At 45.0% G+C, this 15669-nt stretch overlaps 1 pseudogene; it reads left to right on the top strand.

Annotated features, from left to right (window-relative positions):
• The first annotated feature begins 1320 nt into the window (after positions 1 to 1320).
• LOC121534770 overlaps positions 1321 to 15669 on the top strand; it is a 57934-nt pseudogene continuing 43585 nt past the window's right edge.

The following is a 15669-nucleotide window of genomic DNA, read 5'->3' as shown; positions in this document are numbered from 1 at the left end:
AACAATAGCATGGTATTTGTTTACTGTAATAGCTACTGTAAATTGGACAGTGCCGTTAGATTAACAAGAATTTAAGCTTTCTGCCCATTTAAGACATGTCTATGTCCTGGAAAGTTTGCTGTTACTTACAACAGTCATGCTAATCACATTAGTGCACGTGTAGCGGGTGATTTGGACGGAGGCGCAGGAGCTGTAAATCACAGAATAATGGATGGCGAAGGTGGAGGGATCAAGGACATCCTTCACCGGGACCCAGCACCACTCCTCAGGACCGTACCCTTCCCACTCCACGAGGTACTGAAGGCCCCCCACCCGACGCCTCAAATCAAGGATGGAACGGACGGAGTACGCCGGGGCCCCCTCGATGTCCAAAGGGGGCGGAGGGACCTCCCGCACTTCAGACTCCTGGAGCGGACCAGCCACCACCGGCCTGAGGAGAAATACATGAAACGAGGGGTTAATACGGTAATCTGGAGGGAGCAGCAACCTATACATAACATCGTTAACTCTCCTCAGGACTTTGAACGGCCCCACAAACCGCGGACTCAACATCCGGCAGGGCATGCGGAGGGGCAGGTTCCGATCACCCGGTACAAAAACCGGGGCCTCACTGCGGTGGCGGTCAGCGTTTTGGCCTTCTGGTGACGCACTGCGCACTGGAGTTGGACGTGGGCAGAGTTCCACGTCTCCTCTGCGCGCCGAAACCAGTCGTCCACCGCAGGAGCTTCGGTCTGGCTCTGATATCACGGTGCCAGGACCGGCTGATACCCTAAAACACATTGAAATGGTGACAGGTTAGTGGAGGAGTGGCGGAGAGAGTTCTGGGCATAAACGGCCCATGTCACGAACACCGACCATCCCCCCGGCCGGTCCTGGCAGTAGGACTGCAGGAACCTACCCACATCCTGATTCACCTGTTCCACCAGTCCATTCGATTCTGGGTGAAACTCAAAGGTCAGGCTGACCGAGACCTCCAGACGTTCCATGAACGCCTTCCAGACCCTGGACTGGGGAGCCCGGTCAGACACTATGTCCTCTGGCACAACCATAGTGCCGGAAGACGTGAGTAAACAGGGCTTCCGCATTTTACAGGGCCGTGGGGAGACCGGGCAGAGGAAGGAGGCGGCAGGCTTTAGAGAAGCGGTCCACTACGACCAGGATGGTGGTGTTACCCTGAGAGAGGGGAAGATCAGTTAGGAAATCAATGTATAAGTGGGACCATTGCCATTGTGGAACTGGTAAGGGATGTAACTTACCCGATGGAAGGTGCCTAGGTGCCTTACTCTGGCTGCGTCCACCGCCCACACCACCGGCGCCAAAATGCAGGAGGCCGGGAGTATAGGGGTGTTGTCAATGAGCCTCTCCTCTGTGTCGTACAGCCGTGACAGTGCATCTGCCTTCATGTTCATAGTGTGTGGTATATAGGACAGCGTGAAATCAAACCGGGTGTACTCCAACAAACCGGATGTACTCCAGGTTACGGTGGTCAGTCCAGACAAGGAAAGGGAGTTTCGCCCCCTCGAGCCAGTGCCTCCACGCTGTCAGGGCTCTGACAACAGCCAACAGCTCCCGATCACTAACATCGCATACCCCTACCTCGGACGCATCCACCTCCACTACGAACGGCAATGATGGATCGGGATGGGCCAGTACCGGGGCTGAGGTGAACAGAGCCCTCAGGTTACTGAAAGCCCTGTCAGCCTCAGCAGACCAGCGGAGCCGGGACGGCCCACCCTTCAACAGAGAGGTGATAGGAGCTGCGACCTTGCCCAAGCCCCAGATAAACCTCAGACAGTAATTGGCAATGCCAATGAAGCGCTGCACCTCCTTTACCATGGTTGGAGAATTACGGCCAATTACGCACGGCCAATTACGCACGGCTGAAATGCGGTCTCCCTTCATCTCCACACCTGAGGTGGTGATGTGGTATCCGAGGAAGGAGACGGATTGTTGGAAGAACAAACACTTTTCTGCCTTGGCAAACAGGTCATGCTTCAACAGTCAGCCCAGCACTCTGCGAACCAGGGACACATGCTCAGCGCGTAGCAGAATACACCAGGATGTCATCGATGTAGACCACCACATCGCGACCAAGCATGTCCCGAAACATCTCGTTCACAAAGGACTGGAAGACTGATGGATCATTCATCAACCGAAAGGCATCACCAGGTATTCATAATGCCCCGTGGTTGTGCTAAATGCTGTCTACCACTCGTCCCCTTCCCGGACACGCACCAGGTTGTATGCACTCCTGAGATCTAATTTTGTGAAGAAGCGCGCCCCATGCATTGATTCAATCACAGAGGAAATGAGGGGTAGAGGATAACTATAGCGAATGGTAGTTTTATTAAGTGCACAGTAATCAATGCAAGGGCACAGAACCCCGTATTTCTTCTTCACGAAAAAGAAACTCGAGGATACGGAGAAGTGGAGGGACGTATGAACCCCTGACGCAGGGACTCAGAGACGTGTGTTTCCATAGCCTTAATTTCAGCCTGCGACAGGGGATATACATGAATCCAGGGTGGCACAGCATCTAACCGTAGGTTTATCGCGCAATACCCCCGCCCGATGGGGTGGTAATTTGGTCGCCTGCGTTTTGGAAAACGTGTGCGCCAAATCGAGGTATTCGGGGGGAATGCGCACGGAGGAGGTATTGTCTGGACTTTCCACCTTGGTCGCACCAACGGAAACAATGTCAAACGTGATTTGCTCATTATGGGTCTCCTGCATAATCATAGTGACTGGTACTGTAACCTCCCTAACAAAACCTGACCCTAATGGTCGATTGTCAAGTGCTTTGATGGGAAATGGAATAGACAGGGGAACCAATGGAAATCATAGACTGTTAGCTAACGACCTGTCCATAAAGTTCCCAGCTGTGCGTGAATCTACCAGCGCCTTACACTGGGGAACTACCGTGTAATCAGGGAAGTTGACGTGGATGGTGAAATGCGCAGCAGAGGGCTCTGAACGAGTGTGGGTTTGCGCTACCTGGGGTGACGCGAGAGTGCCCTGCCTGACGCCTCCAGAACCAGAAGAACTCTGACGACATCGTGCAGCAGAATGTCCTCTCTTGCCACAAGAGTGACACTGGATCTGTCGTCTTCCGTTCTCCCGGAACGCTGCACCACCCAGCACCATCGGAACATGATCCGGGTTGAAGGTTGGTGAAACGAGCAGGCCCCTTCCAGGACGTCCTCTTGAAGCCAGCTGGTTGTCCAACCGGATGGCCATGTCCACCAGTTGGTTGAAGGTCAACGTGGTATCCCGGCAGGCTAGCTCCCTTCGGACGTCCTCACGCAGGCTGCATCGGTAGTGGTCGATGAGGGCCCACTCATTCCACCCGGACCCAGCCACTAGAGTTCTAAACTCCCTACCTCAGATGGACCAGACGCTTGCCCGCCTCTCTTCCTTCAGGGGGATGATCGAATACTGCCCGGAAGAGGCGAGCGAACTCACTGTAGTTGTCCAATTCGTTTCCTCCTTCACTCCAGACCGTGTTGGCCCACTCCAGGGCTTTCCCAGAGAGGCAGGAGACGAGGGCGGACACCTTCTCCCGATCCGATGGAGCAGGGCTGATGGTGTTGAAATAGTGGTCCAGCTGCAGGAGGAAACCCTGGCAGCGGGCCGCTGTCCCGTCGTATTCCCTCAGTCGAGACAGGTGAATACCTCTGGGTGCTGGTGTGTGGGGGGCTGGATCCGGTCGCTCAGCTGGTTCCGCAGGGTCGGATCCTCTCCTCTCCAGGCGCTGGACGTCCTGGAGAACCCGATCCATCGCTTCGCCCAAGCTGGCTAACATGTTGGAATGCTCCCGGACCCGCTCAAAGAGTCCAGGCATATTCCCCTCTCCTGTTGACTCCGTGCTGTTGGGTGTATGATTCTGTAGCGGGTGATTTGGACGGAGTCAGGTGCAGGGGGTGTAAATCACAGAATAATGGTTTATTCTGCCAATACAGTGGTTCGCAGCAATGCGTAAAACATCTACAGTGCGAGTTAAAGGTGTACCTGGAAAAATAAAACTGCTGAATATCCCAGTGATAAAGTACATAATGCTCCACCGAGCTATCGACACCTCCACATGGAAACAATCACACACAAAGACATGGGGAGCAGAGGGAATAATTATACAGGGACTGATGAGGGGATATTAACCAGGTGTGTGTAAAAAACAAGACAAAACAAATGGAATGATGAAAAGAGGCCGGTGACCACGAACGCCGAAGCCTGCCTGAACAAGGAGAGGAGGCAGCTTCAGAGGAAGTCGTGACAGCACGTTAGCTCAACCGTCCCGTATACGGGACACCGATCCCGTAGAGGTTAAAATTGATGAGAAACAAATATCCAATCCGCATTTTGCTTGTAGGTGATGTCATGGTGATGTTGGCTATCTAAGCTCATGTGTAGAAACACACCACCGGGTCTAACGGTTGGCTCGCGCTGAACTGCGCATGTGCAGGCCGTCAAATTAAAGGCACTCCTTTGATATAAAGTCGTTTTTGACCAAAATGAAAACGTGTCAGTTTGTCACTTTCACAAGTTTGGAGTAATATCATGATCAACTTAAGACATTGGCTCAAATCTAGGTCGTGCCTTTAGATTTCGAGAAAATTAACAACTAAGGAATACTTTTTCATATGTCACATTGACTTCTCAAACCCAAAACACTGGCCTGGTCTGCTTGGTCTGCTTCTGCTTCTTTGAAGTCTTCCGATGTTGTGCCTCTGGGTTTAGAAACTCTGTAGATACTTCTAGCTAGATAACTCACCATTGGCTAGGCAGGGGTAGGCAACCCTGTTCCTGGAGTGCCGCAGGTATTGCAGGATTTTGTTCCAACTTGTCACGGTTTCGGCCGAGGCTGCTCCTTCTCCTTGTTCGGGCAGGCTTCGGCGGTCGTCGTCTCCGGAGTACTAGCTGCCACCGTTCTATGTTTCGATGTTTGATTGGTTTTGTCTGTTTTGTTACACCTGTTCCTTGTTAGTGTTAATTATGCGTCCTATAAGTTATCTTGAGTTTTGTCATGTGTTGTGTGTAATTGTTCGTTGTCACTGTGGGATGCTAGTTCGTTTTTGTCTCTCTGTTCGGTGTAGTAGAGAGCTCCGCACTTTTGTGCCTTTGTATGTACTTTACCGGGGTGCGTAAAGTTCGCTTGCCTGCCAGGTTGTATGTAGCCGTGTTTGGCTTGTTCTTTTTGTCTTCACTAAAGACGTCAGTACGAAGCCTCTGTGTGTCCTGCGCTTGATTCCACACCACTTTTACACTCAACTGTGACACAACTAGGCACCACACCTGACCAACTGAGCTAATTGATCAGTTCAATGATTGCCTAAATTCAAAACACCTGGTCTTCCAGGTTGGTTAAATCAAAACATGAAGTGCCTGCGGCACTCCAGGACCAGGGTTGCCTACCCCGAGCTAGGCCCTCAGAAGTTTGATAGAAGGCTGTCTTTCAACTGTATTAGAGCAGAATCTTTGGAGTGACTATGGAATCAACCAATCACATTTGGACTTACAAAAACGTATGGAAACTTCCGCCTTCACGAAGGCTGACAGATCCCTGCTCAATAGCTATCTAGTTTTTGTTGTAGGATAGTGTGCGGCGGCTGCAGTAGCTGCAGATGTTATCAAAGAAGATGTTGATGCTCATTTATTATCTTCGCCCTTTTCAAGATTAACTTGTTAAGTTAAGTTTCAAATGATCATTATCTGGTGAGTGGAAATGTCCTTTTTTTATTGCAGCTCGCTTGCTGTTGTTAGCTATCTCTGAAAATAAATGTGTTATGTGTGTGAAACATTGTTGCATTTAAACTTTGTTCACTGGTTATTTTTTGTGCTGAATGTGATGACGATGTTTGCAATGGGAAGTACAGTATATGGAGGACCAAAGTACTCAATGTGAATATATATAAATAAATGAATATATAAATGAATAAATAATTACATGTAAATGATTCAAGAATAGGTGCTGCATTATTATGAAATATATTTTCATAATGTCACTTTTCAAAATAATGTTACCATATTTAATTTCATAATGCATTGTATTTCCCAATAGCTTTTTTTCATTAGAACATTTATCATTTCATAATGGCGCTTAATCACATTATGTATTTCCATAGAGGAAGAGGAAGAGAGAGGCCCAACTCGGCGGAAAATCTGTCTCCCTCCAGCAGGTGGAGTTCTTTCGTTGCTTTGCCCACCAAGCAAGGAGTTTTTGTATGGAGGTCAATGAGAGTCAGTAATGGATTGCAAGAATGAGATGTATCCACCAATCCAAAGAAAGGATAGGCGGGAGCTAGATAGCAAAGAAAGGAAAGGTGGGAGGTAGACAGCAAAGAAAGGAAAGGTGGGAGGTAGACAGCCCGCCGTGCCGCTTTGTGGACAATGACTCCCATTGTTAGGGCGGAGAGACGTGTATCTTGTCAGTATATCCACAATCTTTGGTATTCCTGAATTTCATGGCCTTTTTCATTTCAAGGCTACTCTTTCCATAATCACAAGGGATATGTCAATCAATGCAAGTGGGCGAGGTCAAGTAGGTAATTGGTTGAAAGCCCTTGAACAAGACTATTAGGCAAAAGTAGTGGCTGAAGTCAAAGAGATTGCTGAAGTTGAGCAATGGTGGAAGCAGAAGCAATGCTTGCTTCTGTTGGTGCGAGTGAAGCTAGAGGAAATGAGTGGAATACTGTAACATCTAAGAATCGAGCTAGAAGGGCTAAAGTTGTAAATCAAGATAAGCCTCGGTATGATAATGCCTCAATCCTTGTTGGAGTGTGATTCATGAGCAAGGATGTTTTTTGGGAAACCGTTGGCGCTCACGAAGATGGTGAAGAATTTATTGGGAGAAGTGGAGTCAGTCAGATTGCCCAGTAGTGGTAAGATGTTGATTTAATGTGTGTCAAAAGAACAAAAGGAGAAAGCACTTTGGATGTACATATTATCGATGCATGAAGTGGAATGCTATGATTATCGGAGTAGGGCTCTGATAAAAGGTAATATCTGGCATCTCCATGGATATTGAGGCTTCATGGATTAAGATAAACATGCCAGGAATAGTCGATTCACGTTGCTTAACCCACACTGTGAATGGAAAGAAGCCTTTCTGTATTATTGATGTTTGATGAAGAATTTCTCCAAACCCATGTAGAGCTGGGATATATATGATATGTGGTGCGAGCTTATGTACAAAAGCCACTCCAATGTCATAAATGTAAAGACGTTTGGCCACGTGTCAAGTGTTTGCAAATGAAATATAATTGTTGAATAGTCTGAGGATGCACGGCGTTGCAATTGTGATGGGAATCACGTTCTAGAGTTCCCTGACTGCCCTGTTAGTGGTGAAGGAGGTCAAAGTAGGAAGGATCAGGGCTATTCGAGGTGGTCTTCTATGCAGAGGCAGTGACAATTGTCGAAGCAGCGAGTAGGGATGATGAAGCTATGGCAGTGGATGATGCCCAACAGTCAGTGGATGTCAGTCAGTTGAGAAATCCTGAAACACTAATCGTGTAGAAGGTTGATTTTGTTGCATTTATTGCACAGGTGATTTATTGTACAGGACAAAACTAACAAAAAATCGAAGAAACTGGAAATCATAGTGAAAGTGGCTAAAAGGTTCTTGGATCTCTAGGATTTCACGGCTGAAACATTGCAGAAAATACTGTATGAAGATGCTTCCCCCTCTCAGACCCCAGAGCCTGTGTAGGGATCTGAGTACATTTGACTAAGTGAAGGAGTACATTGACTTTTGTTTAGTTTTTATTTAATTTATTTAATTTCGTTAAAGTATCTTAGTTTAAACCCCACCCAGTGGGTGGCGGCAATACACCTTTTTGGATGTAGTCCGCCAATAAAACCTTAAAGAAGAAGAAGTTGAGCGCGTAACAGTATGCATTCTCGCATTGCCCTATTTTTGATCTAGCTACTTTGCTTAACAATGGATGAAACCACAAGTCTATATCGGAGTTTCTCTGTGAAGCCGCCAATCATTTGGATAATTCGGCACCAAACACTCCACATGTTGGAAAAATACTTATCTCCCTGCATGTTTATAGACCTAAAATGCTGCAGATTAGGAGCAGCACACGGAGGGGTGTCTGTGTCTCCTCAACTTTTGCTGTTTGCTGTCACTCAGAATGCGCATCAACATTTATTATTTAAAAAATAAATATCAGCCACTTTGTTAGATGCTATGCACATTGCTTGCTAGCAAACATCCTCGCCATTTGATGTATTATAGTAGCAGACTAACAGGAGGCAGCAGCAATCTAAATGATCAGACCGAAACATGCAAGGAGAAGTGATGGGGTGAGCGAGTGGACGGTGAAATACATCTTTGCTCAATCCAAGCAGCAGGATCAATGTACAACCCTCCCTTCTCTTTACAGACAGGCAAACTAGCTAGTTGAGTAATTTCGACCATGTAGCACCTCGCACTTGATTGAAAGGTGCACGCTGGCACCCAAACATTATATTTTTTCCAATCACGGATAATAACAAAAAATACTTGGATCTTAATCGTATCAAGATTGACCATATCCGTTATGATACTAGTTTTGTCCGACTGCTCGGCACACCCTTACACAGAGGTATGGCATACCTAGCTCTGTCCTAACTGTCAGGTCAAGTTCAACAGGGTGAAGTAATCGATTGTAAAGGATTATACAATCGGTGGCTAAAGACTTCCCACCTGGGCTGATTGACATATAAGGGATATATATATACAGTGGGGAGAACAAGTATTTGATACACTGCCGATTTTGCAGGTTTTCCTACTTACAAAGCATGTAGAGGTCTGTAATTTTTATCATAGGTACACTTCAACTGTGAGAGACGGAATCTAAAACAAAAATCCAGAAAATCACATGATTTTTAAGTAATTAATTTGGATTTTATTGCATGACATAAGTATTTGATACATCAGAAAAGCAGAACTTAATATTTGGTACAGAAACCTTTGTTTGCAATTACAGAGATCATACGTTTCATGTAGGTCTTGACCAGGTTTGCACACACTGCAGCAGGGATTTTGGCCCACTCCTCCATACAGACCTTCTCCAGATACTTCAGGTTTCGGGGCTGTCGCTGGGCAATACGGATTTTCAGCTCCCTCCAAAGATTTTCTATTGGGTTCAGGTCTGGAGACTTGCTAGGCCACTCCAGGACCGTGAGATGCTTCTTACGGAGCCACTCCTTAGTTGCCCTGGCTGTGTGTTTCGGGTCGTTGTCATGCTGGAAGACCCAGCCACAACCCATCTTCAATGCTCTTACTGAGGGAAGGAGGTTGTTGGCCAAGATCTCGCGATACATGGCCCCATCCATCCTCCCCTCAATACGGTGCAGTTGTCCTGTCCCCTTTGCAGAAAAGCATCCCCAAAGAATGATGTTTCCACCTCCATACTTCATGGTTGGGATGGTGTTCTTGGGGTTGTACTCATCCTTCTTCTTCCTCCAAACACGGCGAGTGGAGTTTAGACCAAAAGCTCTATTTTTGTCTCATCAGACCACATGACCTTCTCCCATTCCTCCTCTGGATCATCCAGATGATCATTGGCAAACTTCAGACGGGCCTGGACATGCGCTGGCTTGAGCAGGGGGACCTTGCGTGCGCTGCAGGATTTTAATCCATGACGGCGTAGTGTGTTACTAATGGTTTTCTTTGAGACTGTGGTCCCAGCTCTCTTCAGGTCATTGACCAGGTCCTGCCGTGTAGTTCTGGGCTGATCCCTCACCTTCCTCATGATCATGGATCGTGGTCCTCTGTAACTCAATTGGTAGAGCATGGCGCTTGTAACACCAGGGTAGTGGGTTCGATCCCCTGGACCACCCATACGTAAAAATGTATGCGCACATGACTGTAAATCGCTTTGGATAAAAGCGTCTGCTAAATGGCATATTACTATTATTATTATTATCATTGATGCCCCACGAGGTGAGATCTTGCATGGAACCCCAGACCGAGGGTGATTGACCGTCATCTTGAACCATCCCAGCCTTGTGCAGGTCTACAATTTTATCCCTGATGTCCTTACACAGCTCTCTGGTCTTGGCCATTGTGGAGAGGTTGGAGTCTGTTTGATTCAGTGTGTGGACAGGTGTCTTTTATACAGGTAACGAGTTCAAACAGGTGCAGTTAATACAGGTAATGAGTGGAGAACAGGAGGGCTTTTTAAAGAAAAACTAACAGGTCTGCGAGAGCCGGAATTCTTACTGGTTGGTAGGTGATCCAATACTTATGTCATGCAATAAAATGCAAATTAAATACTTAAAAATCATAATGTGATTTTCTGGATTTTTGTTTTAGATTCCGTCTCTCACAGTTGAAGTGTACCTATGATTAAAATTACAGACCTCTACATGCTTTGTAAGTAGGAAAACCTGCAAAATCGGCAGTGTATCAAATACTTGTTCTCCCCACTGTATATATATCCATTGCGATTATGGAAGGAGTGGCCATGAAAGGAAAAATACAATGATATTCGGAAATACATGAGCGTCATTATGAAATGATAAATATTCTAATGAAAAAAAACCATTGGGAAATACAATGTATTATTATGAAATTAGGTCACTGTTGCTGGTAACGTTAGTGCGGGTAATGTCTCAGTTTTTCTAAATTTTTTAGCTTGATACAACGTTTTGGACAAATTGTTTCTCCCACTGAAGGTCAAATAGCCACAGTTCGCTACTGGTATTTTCAAGGATAATTCTCTCAAGTTTTAAAGAAGTGTTAAAGAATTCAAGCGTAAAAGAAGAGTTAAATGATTGTATTATTAAAGATGTGTTGAATTCCCGTGTTAAATTTAAACTCATGTCCTGAATTAACTGAGTTCAAACTGAATTGATCACCCTGGAGATATCTGAGCATGACCTCTGTCTTTGAGAGTGGTCCTCTTTGCCGCAGAAACATACCAGATGGTCCAGCGAGTACTTCAAATCAAATCAAATTTTATTTTTCACATGCGTGGAATACAACAGGTGTAGACCTTACCGTGAAATGCTTACTTACAAGCCCTTAACCAACATTGCAGTTCAAGAAATAGATTTAAGAAAATATTTACTAAATAAAAAGAAAGTTACAAATAAAATAAAAAGTAACACAATAAAATAACAATAACGAGGTTATATACTTTCAAAACTTTATGTGCTTTTCTGTAGAAGGCTTTACCAACCTTGTGGGGAACAAAGGCCATGTGATAATGTCATGCAGCATGGACCATATACAGTGGGGGAAAAAAGTATTTAGTTAGCCACCAATTGTGCAAGTTCTCCCACTTAAAAAGATGAGAGGCCTATAATTTTCATCATAGGTACACGTCAACTATGAAAAAAATCCTGAAAATCACATTGTAGGATTTTTTATGAATTTATTTGCAAATTATGGTGGAAAATAAGTATTTGGTCAATAACAAAAGTTTCTCAATACTTTGTTATATACCCTTTGTTGGCAATGACACAGGTCAAACGTTTTCTGTAAGTCTTCACAAGGTTTTCACACACTGTTGCTGGTATTTTGGCCCATTCCTCAATGCAGATCTCCTCTAGAGCAGTGATGTTTTGGGGCTGTCGCTGGGCAACACGGACTTTCAACTCCCTCCAAAGATTTTCTATGGGATTGAGATCTGGAGACTGGCTAGGCCACTCCAGGACCTTGAAATGCTTCTTACGACACCACTCCTTCGTTGCCCGGGTGGTGTGTTTGGGATCATTGTCATGCTGAAAGACCCAGCCACGTTTCATCTTCAATGCCCTTGCTGATGGAAGGAGGTTTTCACTCAAAATCTCACGATACATGGCCCCATTCATTCTTTCCTTTACACGGATCAGTCGTCCTGTTCCCTTTGCAGAAAAACAGCCCCAAAGCATGGTGTTTCCACCCCCATGCTTCACAGTAGGTATGGTGTTCTTTGGATGCAACTCAGCATTCTTTGTCCTCCAAACACGACGAGTTGAGTTTTTACCAAAAAGTTATATTTTGGTTTCATCTGACCATATGACATTCTCCCAATCCTCTTCTGGATCATCCAAATGCACTCTAGCAAACTTCAGACGGGCCTGGACATGTACTGGCTTAAGCAGGGGGACACATCTGGCACTGCAGGATTTGAGTCCCTGGCGGCGTAGTGTGTTACTGATGGTAGGCTTTGTTACTTTGGTCCCAGCTCTCTGCAGGTCATTCACTAGGTCCCCACAGTGGTTCTGGGATTCTTGCTCACCGTTCTTGTGATCATTTTGACCCCACGGGGTGAGATCTTGCGTGGAGCCCCAGATCGAGGGAGATTATCAGTGGTATTGTATGTCTTCCATTTCCTAATAATTGCTCCCACAGTTGATTTCTTCAAACCAAGCTGCTTACCTATTGCAGATTCAGTCTTCCCAGCCTGGTGCAGGTCTACAATTTTGTTTCTGGTGTCCTTTGACAGCTCTTTGGTCTTGGCCATAGTGGAGTTTGGAGTGTGACTGTTTGAGGTTGTGGACAGGTGTCTTTTATACTGATAACAAGTTCAAACAGGTGCCATTAATACAGGTAATGAGTGGAGGACAGAGGAGCCTCTTAAAGAAGAAGTTACATGTCTGTGAGAGCCAGAAATATTGCTTGTTTGTAGGTGACCAAATACTTATTTTCCACCACAATTTGCAAATAAATTCATAAAAAATCCTACAATGTGATTTTTCTGGATCTTTTTTTCTCAATATGTCTGTCATAGTTGACGTGTACCTATGATGAAAATTACAGGCCTCTCTCATCTTTTTAAGTGGGAGAACTTGCACAATTGGTGGCTGACTAAATACTTTTTTTCCCCCACTGTACAGCAGGTCGAATACCAGAGACAATAGAGTCACCACTTACCATTCCTGAATTCTCTCCACTGTGAGTGAGTGGAATGGACTGTTATGCAACACCACGCATACCAGACAAGCAAATGAGCATTAGAGTTGGTGCCAAAAGAAGAGACTGGCCCATTGAAATCAGATGAAGTGGGTTTAAGCTCAGTGATCAAAACAGACAGCCGTAAAACTCTAAAAGTCGAATGGAAATGTCCTGTTGTGCTGTTTGGTGACAGAATAGTCATATAATCTGGATTTAATCAGGATTTTGAGCACTAGTAGAGGGATGAGATATTTGCTGATCAAATACTTTTGTAATACTTTTTAAAGGAGCCTGGATTCCTGATCTCCTTTTGTATTTATTTAATTTTATAGGAGTAAGGTAGATAGGGAGAAATAATATCAGGGCTCAGGCAGAGTGGTCAAGGTGGGGCTCAAACCCTGTTGCCAGGGATTATGTGATCCAGAATCAGGAGCTCTGACCGATACACCAGATTTTGGCAAATTATTTTTAATCAGAGAGGAACTTGCCGTAGACCCGTTGAATCCGTAATTTCATCAACGGAAAGAAGCAACTCTATGCTCAAAAGGTGGATACATCAACGCAACTGTCTCATGTCAGAATACATGTTGAAAGAGTCATCCATAGATGGAATTACTTCAAGATTTTACAGTCCTACTAGATTACATGGTGGTGATAGTGTGTGATGTAAAATCTAACGAAGAGTGTTGTCGCGAGAAGATAAGAACTGAAAACTCTAACAATGTGATCATATGAGGTGTTTTGTGCTGTGTGTTATGTGATATTGCAACATCCTTACCAAAGTAACAAATGTCAATGTTAATTAATTTTAATTATTTCCACTACATATAGACTTTTTTACTTTCTTGAGATTGTACAAATTCCGGCATATCAGTGTGAACACTCTTTATGTGTTTCTAGGAGAGGGTCGTGGCTTCGTGTCAATAGTTCCGGTAAAACACTTGCAAGAAAGAACCTTTCAGCCTTAGGTAGGGCTTTTTGCAGCATTTCTTCATCTCTGATTATGCGACGCACAATGACCTCAGCACTTGTCCAAACCACAAAGTCACAGTATTGGACATTGCATACAAACATGTGAAGTTGAACTTGGTGGTAATATTGATGATTCTTCTTTAGGTGCAGTGATTTGTCCAAGCAGAACTGTGTGTCACCACTGCACCCTGTAAGGCCATCGCGGTATTTGTATGGGCACTTAACTTCAAGGGTTCCTCTCCCACAACAGGAACAGTTCACTAATCCATCTGGGGATGCCCCGAGATGTGGTTGATCGTTCCGCACAACAAGACCAGAGAGTTTCACGCTGAAGTTGGCATGGATTTTGCTCATTTCTTCCGTGTAGTGCTTTCTGGCTGTGTCCTCCATGTCTCTTCCCCAAAGTACAGCTGGGACATGATGCAACTCACTGTCATTGTAATGCATTGTCTTTTTCACCAGGTTGATTTTGTCTGTGTTTCGGCCTGCCGTGCACACACGATGGAAGGCGGTGCTTGTTATTCGTCCGATTCGGTTTGTGTGCCAGGCCTGGCATTTGGACTGCTCCTTGGAGGTAAGCTCAAGGGTTTCACACTGATCACGGGTCAGTTTCTGTTTCAATCTCTGGAAAGCTTCTTCACACTTCTCCTTTATTTCATGTGGTGAGAGGTCCCTTAGATTGGCATCATACAGAGCCGTGAGTGGCTCTGGCAGGTCCTCTGTGTGGGTGTTGGAATCCCCTGATTCCGTATCTACATCACTGTGGTTTTTCACCATCCTGGTAAGTACAGCTGATTTTGGCGTAAGGAATTTCAGCTCTGCCATGTTTTATCTATTCTTTTTTTATTGTATTTTTTTATCCTAGGCCATGCAGCCTGCTACGTATAGACCAAGTGGTTGCTACGAGCCAACTTCTTCACTGAACGTAGCTACTGCCATCAACACGTGCGCATTCACATATCGTGCCAATATTTGTACACAAAGGAAGGGGTCTATAGCTACCTCGATTCTTCTACAAAGACCTACACTATTCAACCCATACATCACCTCTACAAAAGCTTTTCAGGACCAAAGGCTGTTGGGTAGTTCCACAAAATGAGTCCCTTTTGGGTAGCGTAACTTGGTGGGAGAATTGTTATTTATTTAACCTAATTTAACATTCTGTCATGACGAGCATATGTTCAACTTAATAAAAAACATGTTTTCCCATCTCAAGAGGGATAATAAAAATGACTATAGTAAGTGCCTATTAAAGGCCCAGTGCAGTCAAAAACATTATTTTCCTGTGTTTTATATACAGTGTACAAAACATTATGAACACCTGCTCTTTCCATGACATAGACCGACCAGGTGAATCCACATCAAAGCTATGATCCCTTATTGATGTTACCTGTTACATCCACTTCAATCAGTGTGGATGAAGGGGAGAAGACAGGGTAAAGAAGGATTTTTAAGCCTCGAGACAATTAAGACATGGATTGTATATGTGTGCTATTCAGAAGGTAATTGGGCAAGACAAAATATTTATGTGCCTTTGAACGGGGTATGGTAGTAAGTGCCAGGCGAATCAGTTTTAGTGTTTTAATAACTTTTTTCAGAGTGCGCTGTATATGCCACTCCACAGAGGACTACCTAGAAAAAACAGAGGAGATGCGCAATAGGTTTCTAAGAAGAGGCTACTCTCCAAAATGTGTGGATGAAACTCTTAACTTGGCATTAGGGAAAACATTAGATGAACTGCTACAAAAAAATACCCACTAGAGCTAAAGAACACTCTGTAATGTTCACCACCACATATACTTTGAACTCACACAAAGTGGGAGATGCGG

This window comes from Coregonus clupeaformis, chromosome 21, assembly GCF_020615455.1.
Source record: "Coregonus clupeaformis isolate EN_2021a chromosome 21, ASM2061545v1, whole genome shotgun sequence".
In the NCBI taxonomy this organism is placed as follows: domain Eukaryota; kingdom Metazoa; phylum Chordata; class Actinopteri; order Salmoniformes; family Salmonidae; genus Coregonus; species Coregonus clupeaformis.
The sequence above is the reverse complement of the archived record's forward strand: the minus strand, read 5'-3'. Positions and strand labels throughout refer to the sequence as shown.